Here is a 22,012-nt window from a genome sequence, read left to right on the forward strand (position 1 = left end):
GAAATCGATAAATGTAAAAAAAGTGCATGTAATGCACAAGCAACGATGTGAACGAGTATATTCAATCTGACCATACCGAGTTATAGCTTTCATGAAATATTGAACTAGGTACCATCTTCCTAGTGAATGAAACGAGGCTTATATCGGTGAAGACTGTGTTAGTTAAGAAGAAATCATAACATGTAAAGTTCCAACGAAAAATATATAATGTGCGTGTATAAGCATGTCGTGGAAACATATTCACTGTAAATGATACATGTGTACGCGTGATTTACACAAATTTAGGGCGGATCGTGAAACTTGTTTGGCATACGGAAATATGCAGCATGTGAAACATTTCGAGGCTCAACGCACAAATAGTTATATTGTATGGCATAGTCAAACTCGGATTTATTCGTGCACGTTTTTGCCGATTCGAATATTACGTTCAAGTGTTGTTGTAAGGTAAGTGAACTTTCATCGATTAAACTCATTTCTTGTAAGGAAACTGTTTATCATTTCTTAAGGTAATTAACATAATTACTTTACAAAAAACGTGTGTGTCAAGCGAACAGTTTTTATACATTACGCAAGTTTAACTGATGCGCTTGAATATAGCGCTTTTGGTAAAATAGTTCTTAAGTTGATTATCTCAAATATTGTTTACTATAAAGTCATTCTCGGTTATGTTGATACACGTGTTTCACGCGCGTAATGTCGCAAAAATGTCAGCGCTAGATACAAGTTATAAAGCTATATTTACCATTTACGATCCGTATTAAACAATAACTTTCCACATTTAAAACGTCATATTTTTAGTATCTTACAAAAAATATATATTAATCTTACGAATAATAATGATAAAGTAGAAAAATGCGCGGAAGTACGGTGGATTAAATATATATATATATATAAATAAATAAATAATAAAAATAAATAAATAAATAAATAAATAAATAAATATATATATATATATATATATATATATATATATATATATATATATATATATATATATATATATATATATATATATATATAAATATATATATATATATATATATATATATATATATATATATATATATATATATATATATAATATAAAACGCTTTGATTAAATTTGCCGTAGCTTTCGACCTCTCGGTCTTCTTCAGCGGCATTTATTTTTTTGTGTGACGCATATAGTGTTTAGCGGAAGTGACGTTATATTGTTGCTCGTTACAGGTCGAAAGTTACGATAATGATAATGATAAAACTACTACACATAATGACGAATGTACTGAACGGAAAGAAGTTTGCACAGCACGTAATGTTGTTACTACTGCACATAATGATGTAACTGCTGCACGTAATGACGAATGCACCGAACGTAAAGACGTTTGCACAGCGCATAATGATAAAACTACTACACATAATGAGTCATGACGAATGTACCGAACGGAAAGAAGTTTGAACAGCACGTAATGTTGTTACTACTGCACACAATGATGTAACTGCTGCACGTAATGACGACTGTACCGAACGTAAAGACGTTAGCACAGCGCATAATGATAAAACTACTACACATAATGTTGAATGTACAGAACGTCAAGAAGTTTGGACAGAACATAATGTTGTTACTACTTCGCGTAATGCTTTAACTACTGCATACAATGACGAATATACCGAACGTAAAGAAAATTGCGCAAAGCGTTATGTATATTCCACTGAAAATAATGAATTATGTACTGCAAACAACGACAACAGTCATATGAAGTCATAATGGCGTTCCATAATTCAACATGTACATATTGAACGTTCTCTATTTCAGCAAGGGTCGATAGACTAAACTACATACACATTAAGTTAAGCTGAAGCCAGTTAATTTCCAGTGTACATGAACATTGTATTATAATTATTAACATATTTGAGTTTGATTCAACCTCGTATAAGGTAATTGACAGTTACAGTTAAAATCAAGTTCCAGCAGTGTGTTCACAAAAACTAAAAAAAATGAAACTTTGGTATTTTCTACGACAGAATGAATTTGTTTTACATTTGATCACCCTGAAATTGCAGTTTACAATAGTCTTTCATTTATTATTCACGAAACCCAATATTTAACTATAATTAACAGACATGGTCTGACGCATGTTATTTAAAAGCCAACAAGGAACGCACATTTTTGCGTAAATATAAGAGACTTTAACCAGCGCGTGTGTACTTTTCCATATATCTATGTTTGTTAAGCCAACATGTTGAAAACAATTGATGTGGCATATGGAATCACAAATAAATTTACGAAAAATCATTTAATAACTATGCCACGTATTTATATCCGATAAAGGTAAACGCAAAATTAATTATTGTTTAAGTCGTGTTTGTTTATCCTACTATGAATGCGTTTGCTTTACATTTTAATATAGTCGAACTATGAAAATATATTACACTCAATTTTGTGCACATCGAATCAGTATGGTGAAAAACATGGTTAAAACTTTTTTTTTGTAAAGACGACTTATATTTCAAATAAGCAACACGTTGTTGTCGTGGTATATAAAATTCAAAGAAAAAGGTGGTAATACACAACTTAAACAAGAGACATTGTCTTGGACATTACTAAACAATTTTCATTTGTAGATCGTAAACGTAAACTGGGGTGTCATAAACTGCTAACCACATATCCATTTAGCCATGTCCTCATGTCGTAACTAATTTACGTTCTTATCCAGCTATCGTTTTTTTTGCTAATGGGAGGAGAAGTTATTTTACGGATCAATGTATATATTTTTGTTGTCAGAATATCTTGCATAGTGGTGATTTTTTGTGTTAGTTAGTGTAAATAAGTACTGCATTTGTTCCTATTACATTTACTTCAACATTTATTGCCAATCATGCAACTGATCACAGGGACTGGGAAATAATAAAAGATCACAGGGACTGGGCAAATACGCCAACCGGTGAAACTTTCTGGCTTTGTATAAAAACAAAACTTCTTTGTACCACTATCCTAGCAACCACCTAGTTACTAATAAAGGCGCTATAGAGCGCGAAGCGCGACACGTATTATTAATTGTAATAATGAGTCTTGATAAAGGAAGCAGTCGCGTATCAATGAGGAGCACCAAAACAGCACCCCAGTCTCATTACTAGCAAGTCCTCCTAGGTTTTTTTTTTAAAGAACAACATAAAAAAGGCCGCAGGCCTGACTCGTATATTGCCAGCGGTATGGACCCTTTGGTATGGACCTTTAACCCCACTCACTATCCAGCGTTTAAACTTCTGGGTTTACATTTAAACCGACTATTAATAGCTTATTAATATCTTAGTTAGCAGGTGATTTTTCAAGTGATTCCGTAGTGTAGTGGTTACACGCTCGCTTCACATGTGAGTGGCCCAAGGTTCGAGCCCCAGAAGAATCAAATTATTTTAATTGTGTTCTATGTTAACTTTTTGTTTTTATGTAGACATTTAAGTTTAAATAAATATGCTGTTTTATTGTAACCATTTTTGTTTTTATTATGCCCATGAAATATATGTTTGAGAGGGTGGGGGGGGGGGGGGCGGTTCGTAAACAAATTAAAACTTTTACAGTGTTTTCATATCAATGAGTACTCAACCCCTATCGTAAATGAGCAACGTAAGAATAAGTTCAGAATCATATCCCTTTGAAGTTGAAATCAATATGAAATTACGCTTACAAGATGAAGCAGATTTTTTAAAACCTACACTGTTCTATTCCATTAATGAAAACTGCACACGGATGCCAGTAAAAAAAAACAAATGTAAATAAAATGAACTATGAAATATTTGGGGGTTACAACACAAAATCATAGATAATGGTTCTTTGGGGTTATAACACAGTATCATATATAATGGTTATTTGGGGGTTATCACACAAAATCATAGATAATGGCTATAGCAGTATCTTTTTCTATTTTGTTTAAAATAATCGGCCAATATATTAATATTTACAGTAGAAAAAAAATCGTTCCATGTAAGTTCATTAAGCGCCTTTTACACTGAAATTACCGACGCCCTTTGATGCTTTGCATCAATACTTATCTTGTTATAAAGATAAAATATAATGCAATTCACTCGAGTTCATTTCAGCATCAACTAGATACATATAAATGTACTATTATGAGATTCTAAATGAATATAGTAAAACATCAGCATGCTATGTGTCGTGAACGTACTTCTGGAAAATGGTCTGGCTTTAAGATCAAATTTCATTAAACAGCATATCGTGTTGTTCGCAAAAGAACATATTTAAAATAATAAATTGATCTGCCATAATAGAGCATTTTGACGCATGACAGACAGAGAAACATATAGTGGCGCTCACATCATATTTACGTATAGTATATTTATAATTAAATAAACAGTAACATCACACATATAAACCAAATTTGCCAATACAATTTGCTGCCGAGAACTGCACCATTCATGCAATGCTAGCATTAACTAATATCATTTAAACATGCATGATTGATACCCCATATAATTAAACACATCATACAAAATATATTATTAAGACTTATTTAAATCTGAAGTTGTCTTTTTTTTAATTTTCCGCTTTAGAAAAAAAGGTGAACAAGTCGGTTGTTAATTAAGCAGAAGGAATATAATTTTCAGCAATGAAACCTGTGGTTAACATTTTCCCATCATTACAGACTTCCAAATCCAACGATTGCGCTTGTGAAGGAGCCCATACACCTAGCACGTTCTTAGTCAGTTCGACCACGTTCTGATGAAAATACAAAACGGGATTTGGACTTGCTTGAACGTGTAGTTTTGGTCAGAAAAAAATCTACAATATGATTGAATGACGTTCATACACAGTTCGCGCGACGTGAATCTCGTTCCTATCCCATCCTATCCCGTTGCCAGTCCGTCTTTATCCAGTTCAATTCGGGTCAATTTTCCCATAGCTGCCGTTTGCATACCGTTTCCATTCAGACTGAGCCCGTCCTCAGCCAGTTCGATCACGTTCGTAAGCAGTTCAACTTTATTCGTTGTGCAGTGGTAACTCGTTCAAAGGCAGTTCTCACTCCGTCCTACTACGTTTTAAGAACGTTTAGGACGTAGTTGCAGCCACGTTCTGCACGGCGATTATAAAACCGACTACGTTCCTGCCAGTTCTCATTTATATTTCACGATTTGAGCCGACCAGACGTACATTTGTAATGCCTCCAAGAAATAATTCCGCCAAAATTACAGTGCGGCTAATGGCTGTCGCAATTTAAAAAAACGCAAATAAATATCTCAACTGAAACGTCAGTAACATTCAGAAGGTATTGACAAACCTAAATCTGCCAAAACTATAAATGACAAGGAGCGCGCTTTGTCTCCGGTAGCTTCAGATGATGGATCGGCGTCCAGGTCGGGTAGTCAAATATCGGACGAAGATGAAGCATCTAGCCAGGAACAAAAAGAAAAAAGCCAAAACCCACGCAAATCTCACAATGGAACTGAAGGAAGCCATGGTTGACTGGCTAAAATCTAACGAACTCCTTTATAACAAGACGCTTGAAAGCTACAAAGACACCAAGAAAAAAGCCTTCCTTTGGGAAAAGCAAGCACCGCCACACGTCTTGCTCTGGAAATCCTGTAGTTGGCAATCAGTTCCTCTCTTGTCAGAGTACGGCCCGAGAATGGCTTCGTGAGGAATGAGCGAATGCCAAATGTATCATCTGCTAGCAGAAAGTATGGGAAATCCTGGTCATCGTTTGGCAAGGGTGACGGGGGAGGAAGTCCAATAGAGCCGTCTTCCAATCATTTTTTTTCAGTTCTGACTGGTTGTAGATCTAAGAATCGAACTGGCTTCCCAAACCACCAACATCTATCCACAAAAACTACTAAGGCCATAAGGACGATTGAGAAAAAGCCTTTGTAGTTATGGTGCATGGTCTCCGTCTTTGGAAGCTTTCTGATGGGAACATGTTTCCCATCCAGAGCTTCACATGCATGTGGAATATTCCATCGCGTCTTGAACTCTTCGGCAACGCGTTCCCAATCGTCACTATCAACAGGGCAATCAATAACGTCATGTTTCAGCTCCATCACCAGTCCATCGTATAATTCTCTCACTACTAAGCCTATTGTGGTTCTGGCTACCCGGAAATCATATTGAAGGGTGGCATAGCTATCTCCTGTTGCCAGATGACGGAGAGTGATAGCGCGCTTTATTCCTGGTTCCAAAGCCTTTCTGTAATTGGTGTCACTTTTCTCTATTGGTAGGGTGATGCGTTAAGAAAGCTCGTCAAATATTGGCGGGGTGATTCTCAAGAAGTCATAAAAGGACTCTTGGTCGTCCAAGCGGAGCTCTTCCATCAGCTGATAATAATGACCTACGGCTATTCTTCTCTCTGGTTTTAACCAATTTCTCTATCAAGAAGTTCTGTGTCGTCTCCGCCTTCTTTCTTGGCCCAACAAAACATTATATAGCTGCTCTGCTTCTAACATAAATTGAACGAAGCCAACATTAAAAAATTAACAGCTCCAAGATTGTCCGCACAGGCAAATAAGGGACAACACATTTAGCTCTTATGACATTTTTCGTTTGAATGAAGTCACTTCTTAGCAAAAATCCAATTAAGACTGCACAGGCTAATCTTGGACGACACTTTACGCACATGCATTATGTCCAGTTTTCTCAGAACACGACCCATGTCATCATGGGACATGAGCATCGTTCTGAGAAAACTGTGTAAAAGGCATGTGCGTAAAGTGCCGTTCCAGATTAGGCTGTGCAGTGCGCACATTTATTTAAGAAGATACCTCTTTTATTCGAACAATTCCATAAAAGCGGAAAGTGTTGTCCCGCATTAGCCTTGTACTTAAGGTTCATGCGTTATTAAGCACAGTTTTCACAGAACGAGACACATTTATTCGTTGACCTCACTTCTTGTTAATTTTGTCGGCTAAAAGTGGGAGGAGTTGACCGTTGAAAATTGATCGTTTTGGTCTGTGAAATGATAAGGCTTACAACCTCGATGTTCTGAATGTCAACGGCCTTACTTGAACTTTGGTGTTTTGTTGTGATATCTGAAAGAAATGAAGTTAACAACCCGTTACAAATTAAGTCTGCTCAGATTCATTTGAGATTGGTGGAACTAATTTACTGAAGGGATTTCCATAAACACATTAAAATGCAGAAAATTCTTGATTTCGTGTGAAGAACTAGTGCTGTTACGGCATGGCTTCTCAGACGTTCAAATACCTCTTCGAAAATTGCTACTAATTTAAGATGAATACGTTCTGGTACAAATAAACGATTGCCACTTATCTAAGCACGCCTGTTGTGGTAAAAATTGAAAAATTACCGATCATGAAATTAAAATGACCGAAGCTAAAAAGCTAAAAATGGCCGATAGTCAGCCTAACGCTTACACCTCTCGGCAACAACAGAACTGTCCAAAATATTAAATCGTTTCGCGTTGGATTGTTTTATACTTTCAGGTTTTTAAATCGTCAAAAGATGCATATTATGGATATTTTAAAGATTAGAAAATGTTCACTTTTACTGTTTCCTCACAAATATCATAACTACCATAATAACAACGAAAATGTGCACAACCTAAATTATGTCAATTTACCAAAACGTCAACAGATCCCTTTAAAGGATAAACAAAAAGCATACTCGTGTTAGATACAATATTAATTCGATAAAATCCTAAATGACTTAAACTACCAACATTAATTGTCAACAGGTGGTTATTTGCTAACATTTGATATTTGACAACCTATTTAGCAGCATATTTCATTGAAACGTACTTCAGTTAGTGACCATAAAACATTAAAATGTTTGATACAATTTATAACTCTATATAAATTATTGTAGTTGACTTCTGGCCAAATGATAGTTTACATGACCGAGTGTCGTGGGCCAGAACCAGGTCTCTTTGTCCATGGTCAATTCAACAGTTAAATGTAAAATATTATGAATTAACCACTCGCACTTTAGAGTATTAGTATTAATGGCTTTTCGAAAACTTAGCAATTTGTTAAACATTTTTTCCGGCATGTATGGATTTTTTTAAGTAACCAATGCCAATAATTCAATGCAATGTCAAGTGTACAGTATTCATTTTCCCGTTCTTCTCATGAATACCTTAATAAAGTTCGTATCCATTTTTAACAATTAAACTTTCACTTGATAAACGTTGCATACGCGCTTACCTGTTTACTAATTAATGTATTGACGTGTGTATTTCACCATTGTGTATTAATTGTGCCTGCTTCTGGTATTGCAAGCTTACGTCTAGGTATAATAGTCAGGATTAGCACGAATGTTGAGCACCCTTCATGCCTAGTCTGGATTACCTGCCCCTGACACTTTGTATTGGGTCAGGCACACATGATTCATGGCGACAGCCACTGTGTTCTTTATAATGGAAAATTAATTTATTCACGGAGCAAGGTGTTCAAATTATGATAATCGGTACGTTTTATTATAATTAATATATTGGCGATATTGATTTTCTTGATTTGTACGTCTAATCTATATACATCGACATATTATATATGACTATATTTCGGAGAGAACGGATTTCGGACATACTTTTATTACGCAATGTTTAAGCAAAGCCGGATTTAAGTTTGACATTAATTTGTTAATGTGGGCATTTTAATAAACATGTTCATGTGTTGGAAATATTTTCATACTTCCAGGCTCTATATAGTTTGACATTTAGTTGTTAATGTGAGTATTTGACAAAACATTTTTATGTGTTAAAAATATTTTCACACTTCCAGACTCTATATAACCTTTAAGTCAAAGGCACCGTAGACTGGTTGCGGATTGGTAGTGTAGTGAAAACGCAATGGCTTCACAATACAGAGATCGTTGGTTCGATCCCCCAATATAATTTACAATCCCTTTGGTTTATCGTTGTGACACATGTTTGACAATTGTTCCATGTGCCATGAGATATTTCCATATTGGGAGTGTAGAAAGATCTATATTATTACAAAATCTCCAATGTATTGTTAAGCATATCGGTGGATGGAAAAAACAACAAATACCACATGAAACGACCACCTAGCCAGCATTTCTTGCATCAAAAGTACTGACCACTTCGTGCAAGCAACTGACTGCTTCCCTACTTGAATGTGTAACCTGATAACTCCAGGTAGACAAGTGGCGTCAATGAAAGAGACTCCAAAAATCCCATTACAAAACTAAATTTGGAGAAGTTCATAAGTGGATCGAGAATCAAAAAGTGAATATTTGCTATGAATTGTAGACTTTTTTTACTCTTGGTGTAATTTCATGTACTTTAAAATTATCAAATAGGATACAACTTATTATTTTTAGAGTCTTGTTTTACATATTAATTGCTTACAAAGCTATGTTTACCTGGAAACGATCAGAAAGAGATAGTGTTACATAATTTTTTGTCTTTTTATAGCAAATAATTAAAGAAAAAAGTTGGTACATATTTCCCCGTAATATCATAATGAAGCGAAAACTTAGAAGATGCTGGAGACCGTTTCATCAAAGGTCGGACGGCAATTCAAATGAACGATTAAAACTGGAAAATTGAAAATATAAAAGCTGTTAAACAACATGCACTCAAAATATGGACCATGGGTAAGAAAATTATGATATGTATCAATTTACCAAAATTTGCAATCAGACTATGATTTCTTGGTTAGTAATAATATTTATTCGAAATATGCATCGTATTTTTAATCTGTTGCACGATGTTTGATGAAACGGCCCACAGGACCGGTAAGTCAAGGTCATTAATTATGATGAAAATATTAAATTCATAATATAAAATTACCGCATCTTTAACAAATAATAATTCTTAAGAATGTTTAAGTATTTTCATAAAATAGTCTATTGGGCTCACTTAAGCGTATCCAGTCACTAGAGAACTGCAGTACATTGTTCATGCAACTCTAAGATTTCAAAACTGCCATTCCAGTTCCAGATCAGAATTACAAGCGCTGCAACAGGCAAGTGGTTTAACCGTTGTGTGGAACCCGAAAAAAGAATTTATTATTTCTCTTATTCACATCAAATTGTTAAAACAGTATTCTCGCATGTCTTTTCTCATTGCTGTTGAGGCCAAGTCTCCTTGGTTGAAGTACAGGATGGCCTGTGCATCTGTGCCCGTTCATCCAGCTCGTCCAATTTTTGTACATAATATGCTGAACAAAACAATATGACACTTTGTTTTAAGTTGTTAGCAGTTGTAAATTGTGTTATATATTTGACATAACACAACACATTTTTTGTTCATGTACATTTCTTTAACTACAACATTGAATCAGAAGTGCTTGTTAATATATCTAGTTGTAAAGACACTAGATTATGCACATATCATACGTTAAACAATTTATTGTAATGTAATGTAAAAAGTACTTTTGAACAAATTGATATTTTTCCCTGGTCAATCATTTAACATGCTCAAGTCATTTTATATCATATTTATGATCAAATATTGTTATGAATTTAACTAAGTTAATATCAATGTTGCTATTTTTGTGATTTCTTGCTAAGTCTGACATTTGCAACCAGACAAATTTACCAAGATAGAAAATATCCCCAATCTATCATCAAGGTACATGTTAATAGCCTACAAGATAAACCCACTTAATAGTATTCCAGGTAAAAGTCTACGTTGGAATGTTATTGAAATTTATTATTTATTTGACTATAAAAAATATGCATCATATTCATCATGTACATTGAACAGATATCCTCATGTTCGATTGTGTACACATTCATTATCTTAAATACGCTGTGTCCGAATTGAGTAAACATGACATAATATCATTTTTTTATAAATCATAAGTGATTCGAAAAAAACACTAAACGGATCGATACCTTTAACTAAACCTTAACAAATGCTTCAAGGTTTTTCACTTACTCTTAACTTAAATATTTTTACGATAATTAATACATACGTAGTGCGCCGCCATTTTCCACGGTTGCCTGAAGTACTAAAGTATTAGTACGACAGGAACCAGAATACCTTGATGCCCAGTGTGTGTATTGTATTTTAAATAGCTTACACGCGGCGGATCGAATACAAGCACTTCAATATAAAGATGACGATGTGATCAACACATGATTGAAATACTTCCTGCGCTTTTATTATACGGAAAATCAACCATATTTATTTGTATTTGTTTGTTTGTGTTTCATTAGATTAATCTACTATCTAGTTTGCTTTATGTCCCGTACATCCGCTAATCATATATATGTGCAGTCAATTAATCTTTCTTTACAATGACCTCATAATGTGTGTGATATGTTTTCATATCCGTTTTAATTACTTTGTCGTAAATGCTATTGCTTGACAATTTTGTCTTATGCAATCATTGCTATAAAATGTTATTGTTTAGATCTATCCGAATAAATAATTGATTTTGTTAACTGACGTTGAAGTTTATAGTTATTAGACATTAAACATGTATAAACAATCAAACTCTGCATATGTTCGCATTTGCTTTTATAATACCGCGCTCAGAGCGGCACTGGTCTATTCATTCTTGGAACCAAACTATTTAAACATGACTGTTTATGCGCCTTACAGTTAATTATTGACGAAGTCTCCCGATATTAGCCTAAAATCGATATATGAAACGTTTGATTCATTAATACACTTGACTGGTTCTATTGGTTTTCTTTTAATATTTCATTTCTTTAGATGCTGAAGTACATGTATGTAGAATAATGGAGATTTATTTATTATATTTACTTATACTGTATTGACGAAATATATTAATGGAGACTTATTCATAGTATTTACAAGAGCCGTATTGAGGCCACTTTATTTGAGTCAGACCTCCTTGTTTATCATATTGCAAATTTCAAGACAATCCACCAAGGGAATGTTTTACAATCTACAAAGATATCTACTTCCCGCCGAAAGCGCTGCGCCTCCTGTATGGCCGATCTTTGCGTCATCGGCTTGCGATCTGAACCCCATAACAGTTTCCCCGCTGTCCTGTGAAACCTTCATAATCTCCATTGAGTCAAACTCTAGAAGTCCTGGTCTGATCCAGGTCCACGATTACAATTCTTTGAGTTATTGGGCGGAACCGTTCTCGTGAACGCAGGTCAGGGGTGTTGTTATAAGCCTTCGAGAGAACAGCGAAGGGAATTACAGCAACTAACAAGTAATACTCAAAACATACCGAGAATTGTATGTGTCCTGGATTGTAAATGTCGTCTGCAAGAAACGGCACTATTTTGCACCAAGCCCGAAAGCTTATGGTGGTTCTCCAGCTAGAAAATGTCGAAGATATGGGGAGCATCACAACTATGTAAGCTTCTCCAACTAAGTATATTTAAAGGTTACACGATATATAATAACATTACTGGAGATCCAATAATATTATGTGTATTAGACTTTTATCGTTCTTTTTCAACTAAATGAATGAAAGCACGCAATTTTTAATAATTAAGGATACTAATATTTGCTTTGTGTGCGATACAAGAACATAAAGTCAATGTATGATACTTTTCACACACAAAATTAATCAGCAGACGGATTTTTCTAGGGAGCTAAATAATTGTGTTTACGTTTATGTAGCTATCACTTTTGCAAACCGTATGTGTCGAAACAAGAATCATACCTTGTCAAGCTTCATGTATGTTACGGTTTACTCACTGATTGTAGGAGCATGCATTATTTTTATAAGTACATATACGTATTTCATGTTCTTTCGGATGTATACATAATACAATTTGAACGTGTAAAACTTTTACACATATTGCAATTGTCAAGATTTTAGTATCTATATTTTATTCTTGATAAATTATTAATATTGACAACATATTAACAAACAATCGGCCGTACTATTAGATACATAACATTTACTTATTTAACAAACAAATTCAAAGACGACTAACCATTATTTAGAATCAGAAGTTGAAGCCAGTATTTACAAGTTAAATGTCATCATTTATATTTGTTAGATACTTAAACAACACATGAACAGGAAGAAAGAAGAGTAAATACAATCGTTTGACTATATTTGAATGGCAGCATAAATACATTTTGTATAAAATTAATGCATCATGACCAAGTTAACGGCGATACCAAACCCTATCCTCACATGTTTTGCAGAATTAACAATTTTGTTGAAGTGTTATATAACAGCATCTGCCCACACGTTTGAGATTTCAAAAGACTATGTCTGTTGCGCATAAACGAATATTTACTATTCAGTAGAAAATTATTTCCAACAAATTACAAAATTTCACAATTTATACAATTATGCAATTATACAATTTTAATTTCGTTCCTGTTCTTGTTCAATCTCTTGTGAACTTTTTTAATCAAAGTTTTTTTTATGATTTGTTTTATAGTAGGAGCGTCTATTCTCGAATTTTTGATAGAGGTGTTTTGTTCAAAATTCGAGTTTAATGGAGTTTTATTGCGTATTTACTTACACTATAAATATCACAATGGACAATAATTGTATGATGCATGCTTAAAGCATTAAAGTCTCAGAAGCACTGAGAAGCAAGTTCATACCTACGCATTTCAAATGAATCGCATGTTGAATATATAGACCAAATAGTTTAGTGCATATTGTAGAGCTTTGAACAATAACAAACCAGATGCTTTGCTCTCAAAAACATCAATGTACTTAACAATGCTTTATTTTTCTACTATTGAACAGATTATATTTGAATATTAAACAAAATTATATACACATATATATTATATTATGGATTTAGATTATATAAAATAATTTGCAGATATGTTCGTTTTCAACCTCTTCTTGAAAGATTATCGGCCGCTGATCTACAGCATTATGGGAGCCTCAAAAACTTGTAAGCCGGTTCTGCATTCACCTGTCTATCTACCCAAACGTTAACCTAGTGATAATATGTTTGATATAAAACAATTTTAAAAACACATATATATTTCTTTGTTGTACCTGTGACCACCCTAAAGTTTACAGTTAGACAATAATTACATAAGTTATAGCACATATACAAAAAAATGATCTAGATTGTTCAACTGCAAATATTTATTCTTAATTATTATTATTAATATTCTTGATGTTTCCCACGAAACCTCCATTCGCCAACAAGATATTTTGAATCTAGCTATTGGGATGATCAAGTGAACAAAAGCTGATTGTTTAATTTAAATTTATTATTTTACAAACAAATAATTTCAAAAACACAAGAACTAATTGCATACCTCCATTCGATTCTAAATTGTTAATTCTTCTGTAAAACAAATTTAGTTTTGAACAGATAATTTATCGAATGTTTATATGTTTTCAATCATATCATTTTATAAATGTATTAGTTTATGCATAACTGTAGATTTTAAGTAAACTTCCAAGACATTAGTTATTTGTTTATGATGTTAACATATCTGAAGAAAACATTGCAAATAATAAATACCATTGTTACCATTTGATTTCTTGCTGTTACGTTCTCTACAAATTACAGTTAAATCCATGATAGTTATAGTCCAATAATGTCTCCTTACGAGCAATTTATTGTTCTTTTCTATAATTACAATGGGAACGTAAGTCCAATAGTCTGGCGTCGGATTTCATTCTCAAGCCATGATTCTTGAAAACCGTCGATGTATCTTATTAACAATAGTACAGATATATTGTAATGCAAACTTAAAAAAATAAACAAATTAAGGTTTATGGAAAAAAGTTTCCTTAATGTAAAATTTAAACGGACCGTTTTCCTACTGCATCCATATGTGGTTACAAATCATGGCAAATAAACATAATGTTAAGAACTGAATTTCTATGAATGTCGGACAAGCGTTAGATTCTTTTCCGGACATAAGCTCACCGTCGACGTTAATGGAGTCGGACACAGCCTTACCCGCGTCTTGACTTTTTGAGTCTTGTCCTGAGAAAACTGGGCATAATGCATGTGCGTAAAGTGTCGTCCGCACAGGCTAATCAGGGACGACACTTTACGCCTTAATTGGATTTTTGCTGAGAAGAGACTTCATTTGAACGAAAAATGTCATACAATCTGGGACGACACTTTACGCACATACATTATGCCCAGGTTTTTCAGAACGCGACTCATTTCGTGCTCACACTTTTATTTTGAAATCAGTTTACGCGCAAATTGACGGTAGAGAAGCTTTAAGATATGACTTTCATTTAATTTAAAAACTATGAGTTGCAATGTTTGCTTTAGATGGTAACTGTTCCTGGTTTTTATTCCCCGTTTAACCTCTCTTATTTGTATGCAGTTACCTCATACTGTTTTAAGCACATCTCACAATTTAATTAGATTTTCTACGATGTAATGAGGTCACTGGAATTTTCAATTCAATATATTTTTTCGCATATAGAAATCTCAAATGATGAAGAAACGAAATTTTAGCCGATGATTGCAACGAGCTATAAGGTTTACAGATGTAACCTTTACTCAAGAACGAGTAATTTAACGCTCATTTAAATGATAATACTATATTATTATAATATTTAATTAATTCTGACATTCTATCGTGGTAAGGGCATAAACGTTCTTTTTAAATCTAGCGTATGAATCTATTTTTCAGTTTCGGTTTCATCTCCGTCAAATGGGTATATCGTTGAAGTTCGCGCAAAAATATGACGTCAATTCGCTATTGACCAATAAAAAGCAACGCCATAAAGTTTCGCGCAAAACATGACGTCGTTGTGGCAACTTGTTAATGACCTGCCAGGGTACCGTTTTACTAAGCAACTTACGCAAATCTTAGACTTACGCACATATTTTAAAATAATTGAATTTCATTAATTTCAGATTGAGGCAAACTAATTTTACTTAGAAATTAACATTATATTATGAATTTCATTTCAAACATACCAAATTTTAATGTAGCAAGAATTTGAAGGAACTAGACTGAATTTAAAATACTTGCGTAAGTCTACGAATTGCGTTAGTAGCTTAGTAAAACGGCAAGTTGCCACAATGACGTCCCTTTTAAATCGGTATCGCATAAATTTTTGAAACGATTAAACCATATTTTAAGAAAATAATTACTGCATTTCCGCGAACGCTAAGGATGCACCTGAACTCCGTATAGACCAGTTATTCAATCCTGCGTGACACTGTATAAAACCCGCATTTTTTGTTTGAACGTTGCGTGTGGACAATCACGCGAACTGAGATGCTGTTAGACTGTTTAGTTAATTTAATAGTTTAATATCATGCTACAAATATTTAAAAAAAAAAAGGAAGAAATGAATATTATGTACAGGGAAATTGATGAAATGTCGATGTAATGTAATTTACTGGTTATAAGGCTAAACATGCAACACTTAATGACGTCTGTATACTCACTATTTTATATAGGGTAATGTTTGAAGAAAATAATTCAGCTTTGACATGGAGTTATGTTTTGTTCTATCAAATATTTTTTATTGTTTTTTTTTTGTATAATTGACACATGAAGTAAATCGTTTGATTGTATGCAGGTATTTAAAGCTTGAGATATGCATTTAAAGTATGACCGATATTTTGAAATTGTTTGCTGTAACAAAAGCATCATTGACAATTAATCTCAATTGCATTGATATTTATAATAATTGGAATGCATTTTGTTTTGTTTACTTAGTTACGTTATATATAATCTATAATGTTTACAGTGTAATCTGTTTTAAACAATGTTATCTTATTAGGAATATGAACATTATACAGATAAATATTTTAAAATTGTTATATGCTTAGATTTCCGAGAAATAAACCATTTAGTACAGTGTGACAATATGATATACATCTTGTTATATAGTTGGATATCTTTCATCACGAAAAGTAACACATAGTTATATTTGTAAACACGTGCTATCTATTGTTTCAATGTATTGATTAACCCTCATGTTTTACGAAAAAAAATATATATTTAAACTATTTTTCAGGACAATCCATGATTCGGGTTTGCGTTACGTGATGCCAGATACCTTCCGTTACACGACACACATCAACGTTGTGTAAGTGTTCCTATATACATTAATACGTGGGCTAATCATGGCCTGCGCGTTTCCATTAGACTGCATTTTTGAAAAGAATACAACGTAGTCTTCCTTAAAACGAAACATAAAATACCAGCAAATAGTATCCACACCAATAAGCCTTTGCAAACAAGACAGAATAATCTGAAACGTTACCTTACGCTTCTGCATGAAGTCCGGTTTTCGCATAAATCGGTTTTAAAATGCCCTTTTTAAATAATAGTTGTTAATTATAATATTGAACTGCAACGCTTACGACAAAACCATTGAAACCTGTATGCGTATTTGTACTGAGAGCTTTGGTTAATTCTGCTATAATATACATATACGTAAACTTTCGAAAAGACGAAGATATATCGGCTCATATATCTTTATTATTCGTTGTTTCTAGTGCTGTCTGAAGAATGCAGTTAACTAACGATGTGCTTGTCGATGAATGTGATGTGTTTGCTTAAATGGCCTATAGATTGTTGTTTTATTCGAAGATCTTGTTTTTTAAACCATCTTTTACCAAAGTCCCAGTGAAGATCACGTGATCGGGCAATCGATACATATTTCTTATTTGATAAAATAATCCATTCAATATATCCTTTGTTAACGTCACAGACCTATCATGTCCTTCACCTGTAATTTCGTACTCTTGAGCTTTTATCAGATATTCAGATTTGTATTGTCGTTGCGATTTTTTTCTGCTGGCAGCACTGATATTATGAAACTTAACAAGTACAATAATTCAATAATGCTAATTGTTGCTTCGCTTCGTATATCGCCGCTTGATTACTATAATTCTCCCTATGTCCATTTTTTTTCAAAAATGAGTGTTTTTATATCGCTGTGTTCGTGAGAACGAGATCTTTAATATGACGTAATCGGATTTAAGATTCAGTCGTCACATAAGAAGTTTTTTTTCAATTCCATTTTGCTCTATCTCCCACATTTTTACAAACGGGTGAATGTTGTACTGCACAATCTCCGGTACTTAAGTAGAATTCAAATATTAAATTGTTTATTGACCAAATACATTCATATATACGTTATCAAAATAGGCATGCGAGGCGTTGTAGAATATCGTCGCTTTATTGCTACATTCATATTCTCCGTTTGCTGATAAACACTCCGGTATATTTTTGTCCACATACGTGCATAAATAAGTGAAAAAATAAAGGTTAAACATTTACATGCGTTTTTCTCCAAAAAAATAAAAATGGTAGTTAGAGCACTAAAGCAATCGAGCGACGATATGGCTTTGAGATTATTAGAACCTCGTACATTTAGGTATTTGTTACTTTTGCGATTCGCCAATAAAAAAATCTCATAATCGATGCGGAATATTTAACGAGACTTTCATAGAAATAAAATAGTCGGTCGTGTTCGCATTACAATGTGCAAATTAATTCTGCAATGAATAAATCTGCATAAATTTTTCTACAAAAACAAATTGACTACGCAGCGTGATCTGTTTAATTAACTCACTCTACTCCGATTGTTCTGTGTTGCAGCAACTTCTTCAACAATAGCATCACTTTCCTGCCTTGGTACGTCTTCCAAACGACCCGGCCTCGCTTTGACATGTGAGTATTTTGAAATAATGGGTAAGACTTAGAGAGCTCGCCTTGCAAACGGCTCGGTCACTATAGGTGACATGAAATGGAATGTCTTCCAAACGGCCCGGCCACTATCGGTGAGACATAAATGGTACGTCTTACAAACGGCTCGGCCACTATCGGTGAGATTTAAATGGTACGTCTTCCAAACGGCCCGGCCACTATCGGTGAAACATAAATGGTACGTCTTCCAAACGGCCCGGCCACTATCGGTGAGACATAAATGGTACGTCTTCCAAACGGCCCGGCCACTATCGGTGAGACATAAATGGTACGTCTTCCAAACGACCCTGCCTCTCATTGATTTGTGAGTTTTTTGAAAATTAAAATAAGAGTTAGAGTGTTCGTCTTCCACAAGACCCGGCCATGCAGTTACTGGTGAGTACTATGAAAGCATTGATGACAATTAGAAGGTACGTCTTCTTAACCACCATTTTGCATACACTCGTTAGAGCTTGAACGGCTTGAAGGGTTTGAATTACGTCGTTAATTAAATTTGTGAGACCTATTCGCTTTGACTTGAAAGTACTTTGAGAGTTTGAACGATTTTAAGTGAGACATAGATATAGAGAATAACAGGTTACTGTCCCATCGTTTGGTAATATATCAGGCGAGGCTTAGAATAATATAACGGCGAGGCTTGCCGAGCCGTTATTTTAATCGTGCCTCGCCTGATATATTACAAAACGATGGTGCAGTAACCTGTTTTCTGTTTATCATACCACATTTTCCTAACAATCCATTTTTTATTTATAAAATGTACGGGTCACCGCTGATTTTGCTGATTCGGCTTTTACACGTTGACTTACATGTAGCAACGGCGTTCGAAAAGACGACACGATAATCGGTTATTTTAAACATCGTCTAGAGGAAAAAAAGTTGTTTGCACTACGAATGGGAAGAGTACATCCGCTTTAATTATAAACGTCTTGAATTGAAGATCAGGAATGGACTGCAGCGACAAATTTAATCGAAGAATACGCTTCAACAAATAGTTTGGAGACGCCATTTTGGAGATGTGTATTGAAATTGACATTTTGATGATGGTGCCAATATTGACATAAGCGTGTTAAATCGTTTGTTTAAAAAGTTGAGGATTGGCATACACTTATCATTTGTCATGACTTTCTGTGTAACACTTGCGAGTGCAATGTCTGTATCGATATTTACGATTTATTTTCCATTGATGACGTCATTCAACTTCTGTAGTGCAGGCCGTGGTGATTAACAAAAAAGTTTTTGTGATTTTTGACTTTATACTTAAATAAAATATGTACGTTCTTGGTATCAAATTTTTGTTTTGTTGAACCTGATTCATGTTTATAGAAAGTGTTGACTTTATTGCAAATCCCACGTAACTCCAAACATCGACTGATATAAGAACTTCCTGTTGACCATGATATAAAAAAATATATCAGGCAACGTTATATATGGCAGATATCAATGAGATGGTATGATAAAGAATGATAGCATGTCGCTGCAAATTGGGATAAATTTTGACTGGTTGACTGGGGTTACAATTTTCCGAAAAATGTAATCGGCGTTCACGTATTTTTAGGGTTTGTCTAGCGTCACGTGGTGATATGTCATACTTATCGGGTGCGTCCTTCAAAGGATCCGGCCACGCTTTGATCCATGTGAGAACTTTTCAGGTTATGTTACATTGCATGGTTAATAGTGAAAACTTTATACAGTAATTATTTCCAAACATAGATACTCGTGAGTATATAAAAATGTAAGTTAAGGGCACTAACACAGTTATGCGCTAATACGCAACGTAATTTACTTAAGTATAACATACTTTAAATTAAAAAAAACCACTTAAAACCTTACTTTAATTCGGTATTCTTTTATTTATTCTACCTGTTTCTAAAGTATTTAAACGGTGATTACATGTATTTGGAAGACAAACGTTCTTGAAAATAACACACAAACGTAAATCGTAAATTGCAGGTTATGAATACATGGAAGAGAAATGTTAATGAAAGTGTGTTAATATTAAAATATTTAAGATGCTGTTTGGTTTGGACAAATATTATGTTATAAGTCAGTGGCATTTGGAGAGCGGTTTCATTATTTTACAATAACAAGGTCATGATGTTAAAATTAAGAAGTTATGTTAGTTTATATTTAACGTCAATATTATTGTGAATATTTAGTTTCGGGAATGCTATTTTCTTCTAAGTATATAAATGCTAAATACAATTGAGATACATTCAATTTTTGTTTCATAGAACAGTTTCATTCAGGGACATATTTGCGTTATGAATTTACTTAATCGTGTTATATTAATTTATTGTTGGCGTTTTAATTCTTTTAACGATTGTGTATCACAACACACCGTGCAATCGACTAACGCATCGTCTGTGGTTCGTCTGTGGGATGCTGTACTTTGGAATAACCGAAGAGGAATGATTAAATATTTCAATAAAATGTTGTTCATATTTATCTTTGGTCTTAATCCTCTTTAATTAAAGTTTGACAAAGAGTGTGGTGAATTGTGTTTGATTTTTGACCATATTCTAACGGATTTTTTTTTTAAGTTAGCAGCTACATGTAGGAAGGTAAGGATAACGTTCACAAAGTCATTCTTACTTAGGCTCTCAAAGAACACACGCAAATCTGCTAAATTCATAACGTAAAATATAAAGAATAGGGAAATACTTACACTCCGGTTTTACCCGACATGTATACAGTACCGCAGCCGTTGGATGAACCACAGACGATGCGTTTGTCGATTGCACGGTGTGTACAAGCAAACTTAAAGACTGGTTCAATTTTAGTTCCTTATATGGATTATAGGTTGATTTGAACGAAAATCGCTATAATTACAAATTATGATAGTAATAAGTTTATCTTAACAAACGGAGTGCAAGACAGCATAGTGCTATAATTAAGTTTCTGCAGAAATATATTATTACATGAAGTTGTTAAATATAAATAACGCAAGCAGTAAAATATGAAAAACATTAATTTTCTACGTACAAATACATTTAATAATGATTAATATACTTATTGCATTCAGAAGTGGTGAGTCAAATGAGGTATTTGCATTGATAGAAGCGTTGGAACACATAGAATGTGTTGATTATGTATATGGTTATATCATACTGTGCTGCTTCTTATTGCATCTGTGATTTATTCATTTCTGTAAATGACAATCCTTCCAGTGCAAATCATATGCGACACTAGCAGACTTTGGCATTTTAGTTCCAGTCAAACCAATTACAAAACCAAAGGAGGCTTGTTACGGGGATCGGCAAATCACATTTTGTATTTCTAAATTAGGCACGCTCTTAGTTTTTACAGATAACATCACTATTCCGGTTATGCAGCAAAATGCACTTCAATTAATTGTCTGCTTGGAAAAACAACTGGAGACTTTTATTATTAAATATTCCTACCGCAATCTAAACATTAAAATCTTACATTCTGCATCCTTAGATGTTATTTTGTTTCTAGCTCTATGATTCTTGAAGAAA

This window comes from Dreissena polymorpha, chromosome 4 (assembly GCF_020536995.1).
Source record: "Dreissena polymorpha isolate Duluth1 chromosome 4, UMN_Dpol_1.0, whole genome shotgun sequence".
NCBI lineage: Eukaryota > Metazoa > Mollusca > Bivalvia > Myida > Dreissenidae > Dreissena > Dreissena polymorpha.